The sequence below is a fragment of the Monodon monoceros genome, unplaced genomic scaffold (assembly GCF_005190385.1).
Source record: "Monodon monoceros isolate NGI ecotype Baffin Bay Population unplaced genomic scaffold, NGI_Narwhal_1 Super_Scaffold_12, whole genome shotgun sequence".
In the NCBI taxonomy this organism is placed as follows: domain Eukaryota; kingdom Metazoa; phylum Chordata; class Mammalia; order Artiodactyla; family Monodontidae; genus Monodon; species Monodon monoceros.
In genome coordinates this window covers 163,195,432-163,212,684 of record NW_021703768.1, presented here as the reverse complement: position 1 = coordinate 163,212,684, position 17,253 = coordinate 163,195,432, and the positions used below count along the sequence as shown (strand labels likewise).

Here is a 17,253-nt window from a genome sequence, read left to right as displayed (position 1 = left end):
CCGTTGCTGGACGCCCAGGTTGGGAAGCCTGACGTAGGGCTCAGAACCTTCAGTCCAGTGGGTGGACTTCTGTGGTATAAGTGTTCTCCAGTTTGTGGGTCACCCACCCAGCAGTTATGGGATATGATTTTATTGTGATTGCGCCCCTCCTACCGTCTCACTGTGGCTTCTCCTTTGTCTTTGGATGTGGGGTATCATTTTTGGTGAGTTCCAGCGTCTTCCTGTCGATGATTGTTCAGCAGTTAGTTGTGATTCCAGTGTTCTCACAAGAGGGAGTGAGCGCACGTCCTTCTACTCCGCCATCTTGAACCAATCTGGATGGACCTTATTATACTAAGTGAAGTAAGTCATACAGAGAAAGACAAATTATCATGTGGTATTACTTATATGTGGAATCTAAAAAAGGGATACAAGTGAACTTATTTACAGAACAGAAACAGACTCACAGATAGAGAAACCAAACTTATGGTTACCAAAGGGGAAAGGTATGGGGAAGGGATAAATTAGGAGGTTGGGATTGACATATACACTACTATCTATAAAACAGATAATCAACAAAGACCTATTGTCTAGCACAGGGAACTCTACTCAATACTCTGTAATAACCTATATGGGAAAAGAATCTGAAAAAAGAATAGATGTTATGTATAGGTATAGTGGAATCACTTTGCTGTTCAAAAAAAACAGCAAACGTCTGGGTAGGGGGTGGGCCCTCTCTAAGCACAGCTCTGGGCCGGTCCCTAGGAGGAGCTGTGATCCAGGAAGGCAAATGCTTACACCCTTTGGGGCTGAGTGCATGGATAAATATTACGTGTTTACTTTAAATAAACCCTTGAGTGGCTCAGAGCAAGGCCCTGACTTTGTAAAGTGGCCCACAAGGCCCTGCCTATCCCCCCACGGCTCCCCCCTTGCAAATCTTCCTCTACCTGCTTGGAAACAGCAGCCGTGCACATCCAACTGCAGGTCCCATTTTGTCCTTTTCTAGTCTCGCAGCCTTTGCCCACGATTCCTCAGCCTGAATGCTCTCTCTCTGCCTCTCTCCTTGGCTTCCCACACAAGGACTTGGCTTAGATTTAACTTCTGTCCCTGCCTGAGACTGGTTAGACATGCTTCCTCTGTTGGGAGGAATAGGGAGGCTTAGGAGGGAATCCTTTTTCAAAGGTGTTGAAAGGATGAGCTTAGCAAGCCAAAGGGTGTGTGCTAAAGGTAGGCGCTGTTAAAGGACCAGAAATTAATATTAGCAACAATAGCTAGCACTTGCATAGCACTTCCTGGGTGCCAGCTGCTATTCTAAACCGTGAATATGTAAATTAAAATGTAGTAGGGCTTCCCTGGTGGCGCAGTGGTTGAGAGTCCGCCTGCCGATGCAGGGGACACAGGTTCGTGCCCCGGTCCAGGAGGATCCCACATGCCGCGGAGCGGCTGGGCCCGTAAGCCATGGCCGCTGAGCCTGTGCGTCCGGAGCCTGTGCTCCGCAATGGGAGAGGCCACAATGGTGAGAGGCCCACGTACCACCCCCCCAAAAAAAAAAAATGTAGTAGAAGTGCAAATTGGTACAACCATTTTGGAAGACCATTTGGCAGTTTCTTACAAAACTAATCATACTCTTATCATCCAGCAATTGTGCTCTTAGGTATTTACCCAAATGCATTAAAAACTTAGGTCCATGCAGAAATCTGCCCATGAATGTTTCTAGCTGCTTTATTCGTAATTGCCAAAACTTGGAAGCAACCAAGATGTCCCTCGATAAACGAAAGGATAAACAAACTGTGGTAAATCCAGACAATGGAATATTAGCACTAAAGAAAAATAAGATCAAGCCACAAAAAGTCATGGGGGAAACTTAAATCTGTATTTCTGAGTGAAAAGAAGCCAATCTGTAATGGCTACATACTGTGTGATTCTAACTATATGACATTCTGGAAAAGGCAAAACCGGAGACAGTAAAAGGAGACCTCCCCCTCCCTGGGGTTTGGGGGGAAGGGTGGGAGGAAGAGGGAGAACACAAAGGACTTATAGGGCAGTGAAACCATTCTGTGTGATGCAGTAGTGATGGATACATGTCATTAGACATTTGTCCAAACCCATAGACTGTGCAGCATAGGGTGATCCCTAATATAAACTGTGTACTCTGGGTGATGATGATGTGTCGGTGTAGGTGCAGCAATTGCAACAAATATACCACTCTGGTGGGGGATGTCGACAGTGGGGGAGGCTATGCATGTGGCGGGGGGGACCAGGGCTATAGGGGACATCTCTGTACTTTCTGCTCAATTTTGCTGTGAACCTAAAACTACCCTAAAAAATAAAGCCTATTAAAAAAGTAGAATATACAACAACATGAGTGAACCCTAATGTAAACCGTGAACTTTAGTTAATAGTAATGTATCCATATTGATTCAGTTGTAAACCAATTTCAATTGTAACAAATGTTTCACATTAATGCAAGATGTTAATAATTAGGGAAACTGGAAACTATGGGGTGGAGGGCAATTAGGGAAACTGGAAACTATGGGGTGGAGGACAGGTGGGGAGAGGAGATACATGGGAACTCCCTACTATTTGCTCAATTTTTTGTAAACCTAAAACTTCTCTAAAAAACAAAGTCTGTTCATTTAAAAACTGTATGTCCGTATCCATATATGTACATGACCCTCACCACACCCTTTGCTGCATCTCCTACCATTGCCCCCACGTTGTAGTTGGAACTGAGGCACAGAGAGGGTTAATAATCTACCCAAGGTCACCACTGTCCTGGCAGAGCTGGCCTAGTCACAGCCAGGCAGGTGGACTCTGGTGGTCGTGCCCTTAACCGCTGCTGCCAATGATGGGCGCAGAGGAAAATGCAGAGCTAGAGATAGGGGTGAGAGTTGGCTGCCTGCAGGTTATACACAGAGCCATAGAGGGGAGGGGAACCCTAGGTGACCATTGTCACCTGTGCTCAGTTGTCTGTGACAAACAGTGCCTGTGTTGCTTTATTTAGAAGATTTCATCTCACCTCCGTAGTCAGGTTCCCCTGGAGAAACAGAACCAATAGGACGTGTACATGGATAGAAAGAGATTTGCTGTGGACTGAATTGTGTTCCCCAAAATTCATGTTGAAACTCCTACCCCTAATGTGACTGTATTTGGAGATGGGCCTGCAAGGAGGTAATTAAGTTTAAATGCAGTCATAAGGGTGGGGCTCTGACATGATAGGATTAGTGTCCTTATAAGAACAGACACCAGAGAACAGTCTTAATCTGTCTCTCTGCATCTCCATCTCCATGTCTATCTCTGCCATGTGAGCATACAGCAAGAAGGTGGCCGTCTATAAGCCAGGAAGAGCCCTCACTAGAAACTCCGTTGTCTGGCACCTCGATCTTGGGACTTCCCAGCATCCAGAACTGTGAAAAAAATTTTTTTTCTGGGAATTCTCTGGTGGCACTTTCACTGCTGGGGGCCCAGGTTCAGTCCCTGGTCAGGGAACTAAAATCCCACAAGCTGTGTGGCGCAGCCAAAAAGAAAAAGAAAAAGAAAATTTTTATTCTGTTTTTGAGGTCACCTAGTTTATGGTGAGTTGGTATGACAGCATGAGCAGACTCATTCAAGATTGATTTTAAGGAACTGGCTCAGGTGATTAAGAAGACTGGCAAGTTCAGAATCTGCAGGGTGGGCTGGCAGGCTGGGGGCTCAGGAAGAGCTGATACTGCAGTTCCAGCCCGGAGGCTGTCTGCTGGCAGAATTCCCTCTTGCTTGGGGGTGAGGGTGGGAGTCAGTCTTTTGTTCTGTTCAGGCCTTCAGCTGATTAGAAAAGGCCCACCTGCGTTGTGAAGAGCAATCTGCTTTGCTCAAAGTCTATTGATTTCAATGTGAATCTCATCCAAAAACACCCTCACAGGAACATCCAGAATAGCGTTTGACCAAATGTCTGTGCACCACAGCCCTGCCAAGTTGACACATACAATTAACCATCACATCACCAAAATAGACTAGGAACACGTGGGCACCAGGACACAGTTTGCTGGACACCTTTGGTGTGGACATACAGACAGGTTCAATCACCATCCTTAGAGCTGGCAGAGAAGCTCTGTTTTCTCTACTTTGCCAGGGTGGAGCTGGCCACAGGGAGTGCAAACTGAAAACATCTACAATGTAGCATTTCACCCCCTTCTGTGGAAGAAAATAAGCAGGTGGTGTGTGTTGGGTTTTGACCCATGTCAGGGCCTTTTTCTCAAGGGTCTGTTAGAAGATGGTGTCAGGCAGGGGTTCTCGACCTCAGCGTCACTGTGGGTTGTCTTGTGCACTGTAGGGACTGTAGGGCGTTGAGCAGTGACCCTGGCATCCATCCATCACTGGTCAGTACCAAAGGCCAGAGCCCAGGCTCCCTCCCTGGTGCCACCTTGGGGCTCAGGCCTTTGTCTGATCTTCCCTGTAGGAGCTCCCTTGTGGCAGGGGGCCCAGTGTCCTGGGTTCCTGGTCTTTCTCTTCTTTTTGCTACTTCTCCGTGACTGAGCACCACGCAGCTGACTATCCTGCCATCTGGCGGCCTCTCCAATGATGGTTGGCTTTGTGTGGGCCAGTGAAGGGAGATGGGGCGGGGTTTGCATCCCTCTCCTGTGGGTCCACTCTCCTCCATGTCCACTCTCTAGAACCACCCAGGTCCCCACCATCAGGACCCCATCAAGGGTAGGAAAGGGAGGCAGCAGCCTCAGTACCAGCAGGTCCCTTCAGCCTCCAGGTGGGGGTCCAGGATCGCGGAGGATCCTTCAGAAACATCTGTCTCCTTCCCTCCCCTCCCGTGGGTGCGAGTTCTAGGCTTGGAGCCCTACCACTGACAGATGTCTGTACACTGATTTGGGGGCAGATTTGGGGACAGAGGCTGGGCCAACCTGGGGGTTGCGGTTGTCTCTACACAGTGGATGTGCAGACTTAGTCTATGAGACAAATTCAGTTATGAAAATTCAGTGGCTAGTATTTAATGCTGATCTACTATTATAAAGTACTCTCTATTTTTATGACTTCAGAGACTGCTATGTAATAAAGGATACCCTTCCTCCAGTCCAACATCCAGTTCCAGCCCCAGAGAGGAGGCAGATTGGCATATTTGTCTGTTCTATAAGTTTACAGTGTCCAGAATCCTGTTTAAGGTTTTAGGATGCCCTCAATACTTTTTGAAATAAAAATTTTCCTAACTAAAAAAATCCCCCTTCAGGGTTCTGACCACCAAAAAATATCTCCAGACATGATCAGATGTCCCTTGGAAGTAAAATCATCCCCCATGGAGAAGCACAGATTTAGGGACCTGATTTAGGGTAGCTTCTAAGCATCCTTTTACCTTCTCCTGTTCATAAGAGGATCACGGCCGAAATGATCGTCCCCCAGCCCTGGGGTCTGTGTAGACACACACACGTGGCCAGGGGAGCCTGCAGCGGGGCGTGGATGTGACAAAACCAGGTGGCCGTCCTGCCCGGCCCCCTTCCATCCACCTCCCCTTTGCCTCTCGTGTGTCGTCTCCTCCCTTTCTTCCACTGATCTCATTCTGCAGTGCAAATTAAGCCTGGGAGTGGCATCTGTGAGACTGTGGCAGAACAGGTTGTCCAACCGTGAACTGAAGAAACAAAACCCATCTCTGCCCAAGCTGGTGTTCCTCCAACATGGCCCACGCATGAGCTCTTGTCACCAGGTGACCCTGGGAAAGGCACCATGGGGTGGGCCTCAGTGGCGCTGCTTCTCCCGGAGAAGGGTTTCACTCTCCTGGGTTCATCTGGCTCTTACTTCTCCCTGGGGCTGCTTACCAGGTCTTTTAATGATTTTATAAACCCGAGACACACTTCCATGAAGGCAGAAGCAGCCTCTTAAAACTCAGCAGTGGGACTTCCCTGGTCCAGTGGCTAAGACTCTGCCCTCCCAATGCAGGCAGCCCGGGTCCGATCCCTGGTCTGGGAACTAGATCCCACATGCCACAACTAAGAGTTCACATGCCGCAACTAAACAAAAACAAAAATGGTTCTGATGAACCTAGGAGCAAGACAGGAATAAAGATGCAGGTGTAGAGAATGGACTTGAGGACATGGCCGGGGGAGGGTAAGCTGGGACGAAGTGGGAGATTAGCATTGACATATGTACACTACCAAATGTAAGACAGAGAGTGGGAAGCAGCTGCATAGCACAGGGAGATCAGCTCGGTGCTTTGTGTCCACCTAGAGAGGTGGGATAGGGAGGGTGGGAGGGAGGCCCAAGAGGGAGGGGATATGGGGATATATGTATATGTATAGCTGATTCACTTTGTTATACAGCAGAAACTAACACAACATTGTAAAGCAGATATACTCCAATAAAGATGTTAAAAAAACCCCCAAAGATCCCACATCCCACAACGAAGAGCCCGCACGCATCAACAAAGATCCTGTGTGCCACAACTAAGACCCAGCGCAGCCAAATAAATAAATGTTAAGTTAAAAAAAAACAACAACTCAGGAGTAACTACCAGCTCGCACTATTGGGATGGCTACTATCAGAAAAATAATAATAACAAGTGTTGGAGAGGATGCTGAGAAATTGGAAGCCTCGTGCACTGTTGGTGGGAATGTAAAATGGTGCAGATGCTGTGGAAAACAGGATAGAGATCCCTTTAAAAATTAGAAATAGGGGCTTCCCTGGTGGCGCAGTGGTTGAGAGTCTGCCTGCCGATGCAGGGGACACGGGTTCGTGCCCCGGTCCGGGAAGATCCCACATGCCGCAGAACGGCTAGGCCCGTGAGCCATGGCCGCTGAGCCTGCGCGTCCGGAGCCTGTGCTCCGCAACGGGAGAGGCCACAACAGTGAGAGGCCCGCGTACCGCAAAAAAAAAAAAAAAAAAATTAGAAATAGAACTGCCATGTGATCCAGCAATCCCACTTCCAGGTATAGAGCCAAAAGAATTGAAAGTAGGAACTCAAACAGATATTTGTACACCCATGGTCAGAGCAGCATTATTCATAATAGCCAAGAGGTGGAAGCAACCCTAACATCCATCCTCAGATGTACGTGGTCCATCCATACAATGGAATATTATTCAGCCTTCAAAAGGAAGGACATTCTGACACCTGCTACACCATGGATGACATTATAAGTGCAAAAGGACAAATGCCATATGATTCCACATGGTATGTGATGTCCCTAAAGTACAGTCAACTGCAGAGTCAGGAAGGACAATGGTGGGGGTCAGGGGTTGAGGGAAGGGGTAGGGAGTGAGTGTTTAATGGGAAAGAGTTTCAGTTTTGCAAGACGAGAGTTCTGGAGATGGATGGTGGTGATGGCTGCACAACAGCGTGAATGTGCTTAATGCCACAGACGGTACCCTGAAAAATGGTTCAGATGGCCAATTTTCTGTTATGCATACTTTACCTCAACTTCTTAAAAACCTCGTAAGTCGTGATAAATCCAAGCCATCCAGCTAACCTCTGATGAGCACAGCCCAGATCCTCAGGTGCTGGCTGAGAGACAGTGTGAGGAGCCTCAGCCCAGGATAATTAAGACTTGATTCTGCTGGCTTATCCAGGCACCCTGGGGAACCCTGGAGATCGTTTTTATCTGATGGAGATCGTTTTTATCTGATGGAGATCATGACCGCTGTGTTTATGGAAGGGACGTGCATGCCTCCATCGTGATGCTCATTGTCTGCGCTTCTGAGATCAGTGCTGAAGCTCACAGGACAGGATGGAATTACAAAAGTGCCAACCGGGCCCTGAGTCAGCATGCACATGCGGTAATTACTGCTGGGAGACCTCGCTGGTGAGAGCCAGGGGAAGGAAAGCTGCGCCTTCAGTGGCTCCAAGGCTGGTTTTCCTTTTAACAGTCATCTGCTGGTCCCTTGGATGTGCTGTTATCAAACATCTTGAAGTGGCCTGCTGTGCTCTACCGGACTCCCCTACATCCTGGACTTAGATTTTTTTCTCCATATTTAAAATTTCCCAAAGAATAAAGTGGAAGAAGCCATGGATTATATTTCTAGGGCAAGGTAAAGACAGCATTTCTTGCAATCAGAGCTTCTGGAATCTTCTTAGGCTAGAAGGACTAGCCTCAGTGGCTGCACTGGCCTCAGCTGAAGTCCCGACCACGGTCCTCAAGGCCCCCTGCCCTCGCCTCCGCCAGTCCCCACCACTCACTCATTCCAGCCACACCGGCCTCCTCACTGCTCCTCCAGCCTGCCAGGCGCAGTCCTGCCACAGGGCCTTTGCACCTGCAGTCTTTCTGCCTGGAGCATTCTTTCCCCAGATATCCGCATCACTCCTCCCTCAGCTCCTTTATTTATTTTTATTTTTAAAATTTTTATTTTCGGCCGCTCTGCATGGCATGCGAGGTCTTAGTTCCCCTGACCAGGAACCGAGCTCATGCCCCCTACAGTGGAAGTGTGGAGTCTTAACCACTGGACCGCCAGGGAAGTCCCTCCCTCAGCTCCCATAGACCTTTGCTCCAGTCTCAACAACTCCTATCACCCTATTCAGTATTGCAACCCCTCCGTCAGCACTCAGCTCTCCCAGCCGCCCTTCTCCATAGCACTTACCACTTTCTAACACACTCTCTGATTTCCTTATTTACTATGTCAATCATGTATTGACTGTGCCAACAGCCTCTGTCCTTCGTGCCCCCCCGCCAAGCAGAGTCTTTGTGTTGTTCAGCAATGTATCCCCTGTGTCTGTAATAGTGCCTGGTGTGTAATAGGTGCTCAGCAAACACTAGTCAACTAAATGAATTCACCTGAACCACCGATAGGACCCTTTGGTTTAGAATTTGAAACGTGTTCACAGAGATGAATGACCAAAATGTGAATGATTTTTAATTATTTTAAAGTTAATACTTTACAGTTAAACAACACTAATAGGGAATTCCCTGGCAGTCCAGTGGTTAGGACTCTGCGCTTTCACTGCCGAGGGCCCAGGTTTGATCCCTGGTCAGGGAACTAGGATCCCACAAGCCACACGCTGGGACCCCAAAAAAGCAAAATTAAATTAAATTAAATTAAAAATAACAACCTTGTTTGTCCATCCAAAGCAGCTCCATCCCTCCGGGTGCTCAGGCCAAAACTCTCAGAGTCAGCCTCACTGCCTCGCTTTCTCTCACCCCCCCCCCCACATCCAATTCATCTGGTATTTGTAATTGATTCTACATTCAAATTGTGTCCTGTGATATTGTGATTTATAATAAGGACTATATATTTGGTCTTCATCCCCATTCCTGGCACAGAGCTCCTAAAACTCTTGGAATTTCCTAGGTGATAAGAGCAATAAAGGTGTCTTGATAGTCCTAACAAGCGCTTTTCGACACACCTGAGTTTATGTTAATGAGGCGACTGTTGGAAAGTACCTGAGGATGGGAGCTCGTTGACCGGAGAACCAACCTTGTCTGGAACATTCAGTTCCAGAGGGGCTGGAGGTTGAATCAATCACCACTGACCAATGATTTCATCAGTCATGCCTATGTGATGAAGCCTCCATTAAAAACCCAAAAGGATGGGGTCCAGAGAGCTTCCAAGTTGGTGAACCAGATGCATCCATGTGCTGAGCCCCAAACTCCACAGGGACAGAAGCCCCTGCGTTTAGCACCTCGCCCAGTGTATCTCTTCATCTGGCTGTCAATTTGGGTCCTTTCATAGCCTTTGTAGGAAACCGGTAATATAGTAAGTAAAATGTTTCTCTGAGTTCTGTGAGCCGCTCTAGCGAATTAATCGAACCCAAGGAGGGGTGGTGGGTAACCTCTGATTTATAGCCAGTTGGTCAGAAGCACAGGTGACAACCTGAACTTGCGATTGGCATCAAAGAGACTGGGAGCCAGTCTTGTGGGACAGAGCCCTCACTTAACCTGTGGGTCTGATGCTATCTCCAGGTGGGGAGTGGGGAGCAATATGGATCTTATTCTCAAAAAATGAGGTTATGGGACTTCCCTGGTGGTCCAGTGGTTAAGACTCCACACTCCCAATGCAGGGAGCCTGGGTTCGATCCCTGGTCAGGGAACTAGGTCCCACATGCTGCAACTAAATATCCCACATGCAGCAACGAAGACCCTGCGTGTCTCAACTAAGACCTGGCTCAGCCAAATAAATAAATAAATATTAAAAAAAAAAAAAGACTCCACACTGCCAAGGCAGGGGGTGTGGGTTTGATCCCTGGTGGGGGAACTAAGATCCCGTGTGCCGCATGGCACGGCCAAAAAGAATAATATTAAAATGGCACACTAGGGAAAATACCCATCAAACACCAAAGAAGACCGTAATGGAGGGATTAAGAACAAAAAACATATAGGTCATATATAAAAAAGTAGCCCAATGCATCTCACAGGAAATGTTTCTCCAGCATTGACCATGGCATTGACAATGGAGGTTTAACATCGATAAGTTTCTCTTGTCCTCAGGGATACATTATCCTCCAGACACATACATCTGCAACAATACACAGAGCTTATTGCCAACCTGGAAAGTATACCCAAGTCTCAGTGTTCAGAGCTTTTACTGGGGTTTCTTAGGTAGGAATCATTGATTGAATACTTACATGATCAAATTATCGCCCACATGGCTGAATCTCCAGCCCCCGTCCCCACCTCCCCTCGCTGGATATCGCGTGACGCCAACCCTATCCATCTAAGTTGATGTTTCTGGCGTGGACCCACCACGAGTCATCGAGTTAGCATAAACAATCCAGGGGCCCACCATGAGTCACCAAGTTAGCTTAAACTGTCAAGTGTCTTCCGTCTAACACCATATACAAAAATAAACTCAAAATGGATTAAAAACCTAAACGTAAGACCAGATACTGTGAAACTCCTAGAGGAAAACATGGGCAGAACACTCTGACATAAATCACAGCAATATTTTTTTTTCATCCATCTCCTAGAGTAATGGAAATAAAAACAAAAATGAACAAACGGGACCTAATTAAACTTAAAAGCTTTTGCACAGCAAAGGAAACCATAAACAAGATGAAAAGACAACCGTCAGAATGGGAGAAAATACTTGCAAACGAAGCAACTGACAAGGGATTAATCTCTAAAATATACAAACAGCTCATACAGCTCAATATCAAAAAACAAACAACCCAGTCAAAAAATGGGCAGAAGACCTAAATAGACATTTCTCCAAAGAAGACATACAGATGGCCAAGAGGCACATGAAAAGATGCTCAACATCACTGATTATTAGAGAAATGCAAATCAAAACTGCGACGAGGTATCACCCTACACTGGTCAGAATGGCTATCATCAAAAAATCTACAAACAATAAATGCTGGAGAGGGTGTGGAGAAAAGGGAACCCTCATACACTGTGGAAATGTAAATTGATACAGCCACTATGGAAAACAGTATGGAGGTTCCTTAAAAAACTAAAAATAGAACTACCATATGACCCAGCAATCCCACTACTGGGCATATACCCTGAGAAAACCATAATTCAAAAAGACGCACCCCAATGTTCACAGCAGCACTATTTACAATAGCCAGGACATGGAAACAACCTAAATATCTATCAACAGAGAAATGGATAAAGAAGATGTAGTACATGTATACAATGGAATATTACTCAGCCATAAAAAGGAATGAAATTGGGTCATTTGTAGTGATGTGGATGGACCTAGAGAGTGTCATATAGAGTGAAGTAAGTCAGAAAGAGAAAAGTAAATATCGTATAGTAACGCACATATGTGGAATCTAGAAAAATGGTATAGATGATCTTATTTGCAAAGCAGAAATAGAGACACAGATGTAGAGAACAAATGTATGGATACCAGGGGGGAAAGTGGTGGGGTGGAAGGAATTGGGAGACTGGGATTTACACATATACATTATTGATACTATGTATAAAATGGACAGCTAATGGGAACATACTGTATAGCACAGGGAACTCTACCTAATGCACTGTGATAACCTAAATGGGAGGGAAGTCCAAAAGGGAGGGTATATCTGTATGTGTATGGCTGATTCCTTTTGTTGTGCAGTAGAGGCTAACACAACATTGTAAAGCAACCATACTCCAATAAAAATTTAAAAAAAAAAGCTTTTGCACAGCAAAGGAGTCCATAAACAAAATGAAAAGACAACCTACAGACTGGGAGAGAATATTTGCAAGTGATGCTACCAACAAGGGATGGATTTCCAAAATATACAAACAACTCATGCAGCTCTATATCAAAAAAACAAACAATCCAATCAAAAAATGGGCAGAAGACCTAAACAGACATTTCTCCAAAAAAGACATACAGATGGCCAACAGGCACATGGAAAGGTGCTCAATATCACTAATTATTAGAGAAATGCAAATCAAAACTACAGTGAGGTATCACTTCGCACCAGTTAGAATGGCCATCATCAAAAAGTCTACAAATGATAAATGCTGGAGAGTCTGTGGAGAAAAGGGAACCCTCCTACACTGTTTGTGGGAATGTAAATTGGTGCAGCCACTATAGAGAACAGTATAGAGGTTCCATAAAAAATTAAAAATAGAGTTACATTGTGATCCTACAACCCCACTCCTGGGCATATATCTGGAGCAAACTCTAATTCGAAAAGATACATGCACCTCAATGTTCATGGAAGCACTATTCACAATAGCCAAGACATGGAAGCAACCTAAATGTTCATCAACAGATGAATGAATAAAGCTGTGGTATATATATACAGTGGAATATTACTCAACCATAAAGAAGGATGAAATGCCATTTGCAGCAACATGGATGGACCTAGATATTATATTAAGTGAAGACAGAGAACGACAAATATCATATGATATCACTTATATGTGGAATCTTAAAAAATGATACAAAAGAACTTATTTACAAAACAGAAATAGACTTACAGATATGGAAAACAAACATGATTACCAAAGGGGATACCAGGATGTGAGGAGATAAATTATGAGTTTGGGATTAACATATACACACTAGTATATATAAAATAGATTAACAACAAGGACCTACTGTATAGCACAAGGAACTATACTCAATATCTTGTAATAACTTATAATGGAAAAGAATCTGAAAGAGATTATATATATGTATAACTGAGTCACTTTGGTGTACACTTGAAACTAACAGAAAAAAAGTGTGTTCCGAGGGGATCTCCAAGAATAGCCAATACATCCTATCACTTAGAGAATCCCAAGGGTTTAGAGGTTACCTCCCAGGAGCTAGGACAGAGGCCAGACCTCTCTTTGGGTAATTCTTCACTATACAGTGTTACATTTCAATTTAAAATTTATCAAAATAATAACTCCGGACATCTCTGGTGGTCCAGTGGTTAAGACTTTGCCCTTCCACTGCAGGAGGCGTGGGTTTGATCCCTGGTCAGGGAAGATCCCTCATGCCGCCTGCCGTGGCCAAAAAAAACCAAACAAAACCCCCCAAACTCCACATGTAGTCCAATTGTAATAAAACTGTAGAATATCTAAAACAAAGAGATGACTTTCAGATCAGGTAGAATAAGAACAATTACACAGAGCGCTGACATTGCAGAAGCAGCATTGGAAACCAGAAGAGAAGGAATCGTATCTTCAATAAGTAAACAAATTTTGGATTCTGAAAAACCAAAGTCAACTTTGCACTGAAAACAACTTTTAAGAACATAGTAAAAGGGACTTCCCTGGTGGTCCAGTGATTAAGACTCCACACTGCCAAAGCAGGGGGCCTGGGTTCAATCCCTAGGTGTGGAACTAGAGCCCGCAGGCTGCAACTAAAGAGCCCACGCAGCCAAATGAATATTTTTTTTTAAAAAAAGAACATAGTAAAAAGCAGACATTTTCATTCAAATAAAAAGAGAGAGTTTGCCACTAGCAGACCTCTATAAAGGACGTTCTGGACTTCCCTGGCGGTCCAGTGGTCGGGGAAACTGGGATCCCACATGCTGCGGGGCGCAGCCAAAAATAAATAAATAAATAATAATTTTTAAAATAAAATGGTATAAGAAATTATAAGAAATTTTTTAAAAAAGGACATTCTTCAAGCAGAACAAAAAGTGATCTGAGAGGGAAGGACTGAGAAACAAGAAGGAATGTTGAGCAAAAAAAAAAGTGGTAACTGGATAAATCTAAACACATGTTGAATTGGTAACACTAGTAATAATGTATTTTTGAAGTTGAAAATAAACAGTTTAGAACTATGTTTTTAATTAATATGGTGGCCAGAGTTGAGCAGACATTTCTCCAGCATAGAAGACAGACCAGGTCCCTGATGTCTATGTGTCAGGTCTGGGGACGTAACATGAGAAACCTGAATGTACATATCCCTCTACAGTCTCCCTGTGGTAAGTGCTCTGAAGGCAGAGTGTGTAGCAAGAAGCCAGAGCCTGAAAAGCTGTCCTTGGCTAGAAAGATGCTGCAGGTGACACCCAGAGAAGGAGCTGGCCTTAAGGCAAAGGGTGGACCAGTGGGGCCTGGGGAGAGAAAGCGGGCCTCTCAGCACAGCTGGCTTCTGCGTACATGAAGAGTTTGAGCTTCCAGGGGATCACGTGTCAGAAGTGGTTTTGCAGCTGCCATCGGCCCTCTCCAGTAGCTGAACCTGTGTGTCCAGGTGCACTGGGCCCAGCCCAGGTGTGTGTATTTTCGGTTTTTGAAGAAGAAAGAAGTCATGCTACAGCACAGAAGATGGACGAGAACCAAGTTGAGCATCCCTGTCATCTCTGAAAACAAGTGGCTGGCAGTTATATAAGCTTAAATACTTTTCTGTCACCTGAAATCATTTCCAATGTAAAAAATATTTCCTCAACGACACTAATCATTAGGGAAATGCAAATCTAAACCACCGTGAGATACTGCCTGACACGCATTAACATGTGGAGAGGGCTTCCCTGGAGGCGCAGTGGATAAGAATCTGCCTGCCAGTGCCGGGGACATGGGTTCGATCCCTGGTCTGGGAAGATTCCACATGCCGTGGAGCAACTAGGCCCATGTGCCACAACTACCGAGCCTGCGCTCTAGAGCCCGCGAGCCACAACTACTGAACCCTGCACACCTAGAGCCTGTGCTCCGCAACAAGAGAAGCCACTGCAATGAGAAGCCCGTGCACCACAACAAAGAGTAGCCCCCTCTCACCACAACTAGAGAAAGCCCGTGCACAGCAACAAAGACTCAACACAGCCAAAAATAAATAATTTTTTTAAAAATATGCTCTTAAAAAAAATAAAAAGTAAAAAAATTTTTAAATTTAAAAAACATTTGTTTCACAGCAATTTCCAGACTAGGATACTGATGAGACATTTTCTTTTTTTTTTTTTTGGCCACACCACATGGCATGCGGGATCTTAGTTCCCCAACCAGGGATGGAACCCGTGCCCCCTGCAGTGGCAGCGCGGGGTCTTAACCACTGGACTGCCAGGGAAATCCCGAGATATTATTAACTTAAGGTTTCACACCTGCAGGTTTCCTGTGTTCTCCATTTAACCACCTGACCACTTAAAATCAAAGTGATTTTCCTCTCATTGGACATGTCAGCACACCAGCTTGTAAGTCCCCCACAGCAATGGAAGGGTGGCCTTTATGCAGGTAGCCCTGGGGGTGAGGATTGCAGGGGAAAGCCACCAGGTTGAGGTTTTATTTTTTTAATATTTATTTGTTATTTATTTATTTGGTTGCACCGGGTCTTAGTTGCAGCAGGTGGGCCCCTTAGTTGCGGCTCACAGGCTCCTCAGTTGTGGCATGCAAACTCTTAGTTGTGGCATGTATGAGGGATCTAGTTCCCTGACCAGGGATCGAACCTGGGTCCCCTGCATTGGGAGTGTGGAGTCTTATCCACTGTGCCACCAGGGAAGTCCCCAGGTTGAGTATTTAATCCATCTTCACTGTGAACGAAAGACACCTCCTTCCTCCGGCTGCACTCGGAGACCCGCGCAGGTACACCTGTTTTGGAAGTGACATGGTTGTGTGGCTGGAATGTTCTGTCCCTGCCTTCACTCTCCTTTAAGTCCCTGGCCAATGCCTCCATCTACCTACGCCATGATTTAAATTAAAAAAAAAAATTCTATGGTTTGTACACTTGTGCTTTCTTCATTCTGATTTTATGATAGTGAGACCTATCAGGAATCTACTCAAAACAGCTAGTCTAGCAACATTACTAGGATTAGAAGCTGATCTCGTATCTCATTCCTTCTGTATGCATAGAAGTCATAGTATAATGGGTAAAGGCACTTCACAGGAGACTTGGCTCTGTTTACTAGCCATGGGACCCTGGGCAAGTCATATGACCTCTATACATTATCTTCCTCATCTGTAGGGCACTATCGGGTTAAAGTACGAATACTGTGCTAGGAACTCTCTTGTACATATTATAACAGTCTAATATTTAGCATACTGATTAATATTCAAAGCTCTTTGTTACCATGAAAAATTAAACATCATAGAGTGTACTGTGGTTATGAAACTAAGGAATGTATGTAATACACTTCAAAGTTTTTTCAACAGAAATGTTAAAACAAATTTGCAATGCTTAATTATTCTATATGTGTCTACAAATTCAATAAACTACAATTTGTGAGACATAAAAAAAAAAAAAAAAAAGCCTGCAAATCTGAAGAAGGCAAAGCTGGCATGCAAATACATAGCACAATGGGCTTCCTCCACGTCATCTCCAAAGTCCCTTTCAGGCAAAATTCTCTGCCCAGAGGTTGCAGACTCAGGGACTTCCCTGGCGGTCCAGTGGTTAAGACTCTGCACTCGCACTGCCAGGGGCACAGGTTCGATCCCTGGTCTAGGAACTAAGATCCCGAATACCACTCAGTGCTGCCAAACAAACAGAGGTTGCAGACACAAATATCAAAGGACAAAAAGGAATGACCATGAGCTGAGAGCAAGCATCTGCCCTGCAGGAGCCCGTTCTCTTAAACCTTCCTTCATCAAACAGGGAGCTGGATGCCAGAGGGTCCTTGCTTGCAGCTTGAGCTGCCAGGCCAGGTCCCACACAAAATCGCCAGCTCCAGGCCATACAGCAGCTCATCCTTACCTTTAGCCTTGGCTGTACTCCTTTTGGGCAGCTCTGAGATTGCTCCGTTTTCAACAATTTCATATCCCTGATTTTTTTAAAAATTGTAATACATATAATATAAAATTTACCATCTTAACTTTTTTTTTTTTTTGTGGTACGCGGGCCTCTCACCGCTGCGGCCTCTCCCGCTGCGGAGCACGGGCTCTGGACGCGCAGGCTCAGCGGCCATGGCTCACGGGCCCAGCCGCTCCGCGGCACGTGGGACCCTCATGGACCAGGGTACGAACCCGCGTCCCCTGCATCGGCAGGCGGACCTTCAACCACTGCGCCACCAGG

The 17,253-nt window shown here is 45.5% G+C and overlaps 1 protein-coding gene across 1 annotated transcript in view; it reads right to left on the bottom strand.

Annotated features, from left to right (window-relative positions):
- Positions 1-296: 296 nt before the first annotated feature.
- LOC114891533 (GTPase HRas-like) overlaps positions 297-17,253 on the bottom strand; it is a 47,925-nt gene continuing 30,968 nt past the window's right edge. Inside the window, exon 7 of the transcript XR_003792530.1 lies at positions 297-333. The gene's annotated coding sequence lies outside the window, so the exon portion shown is untranslated. The remainder of the gene's footprint in view (positions 334-17,253) is intronic.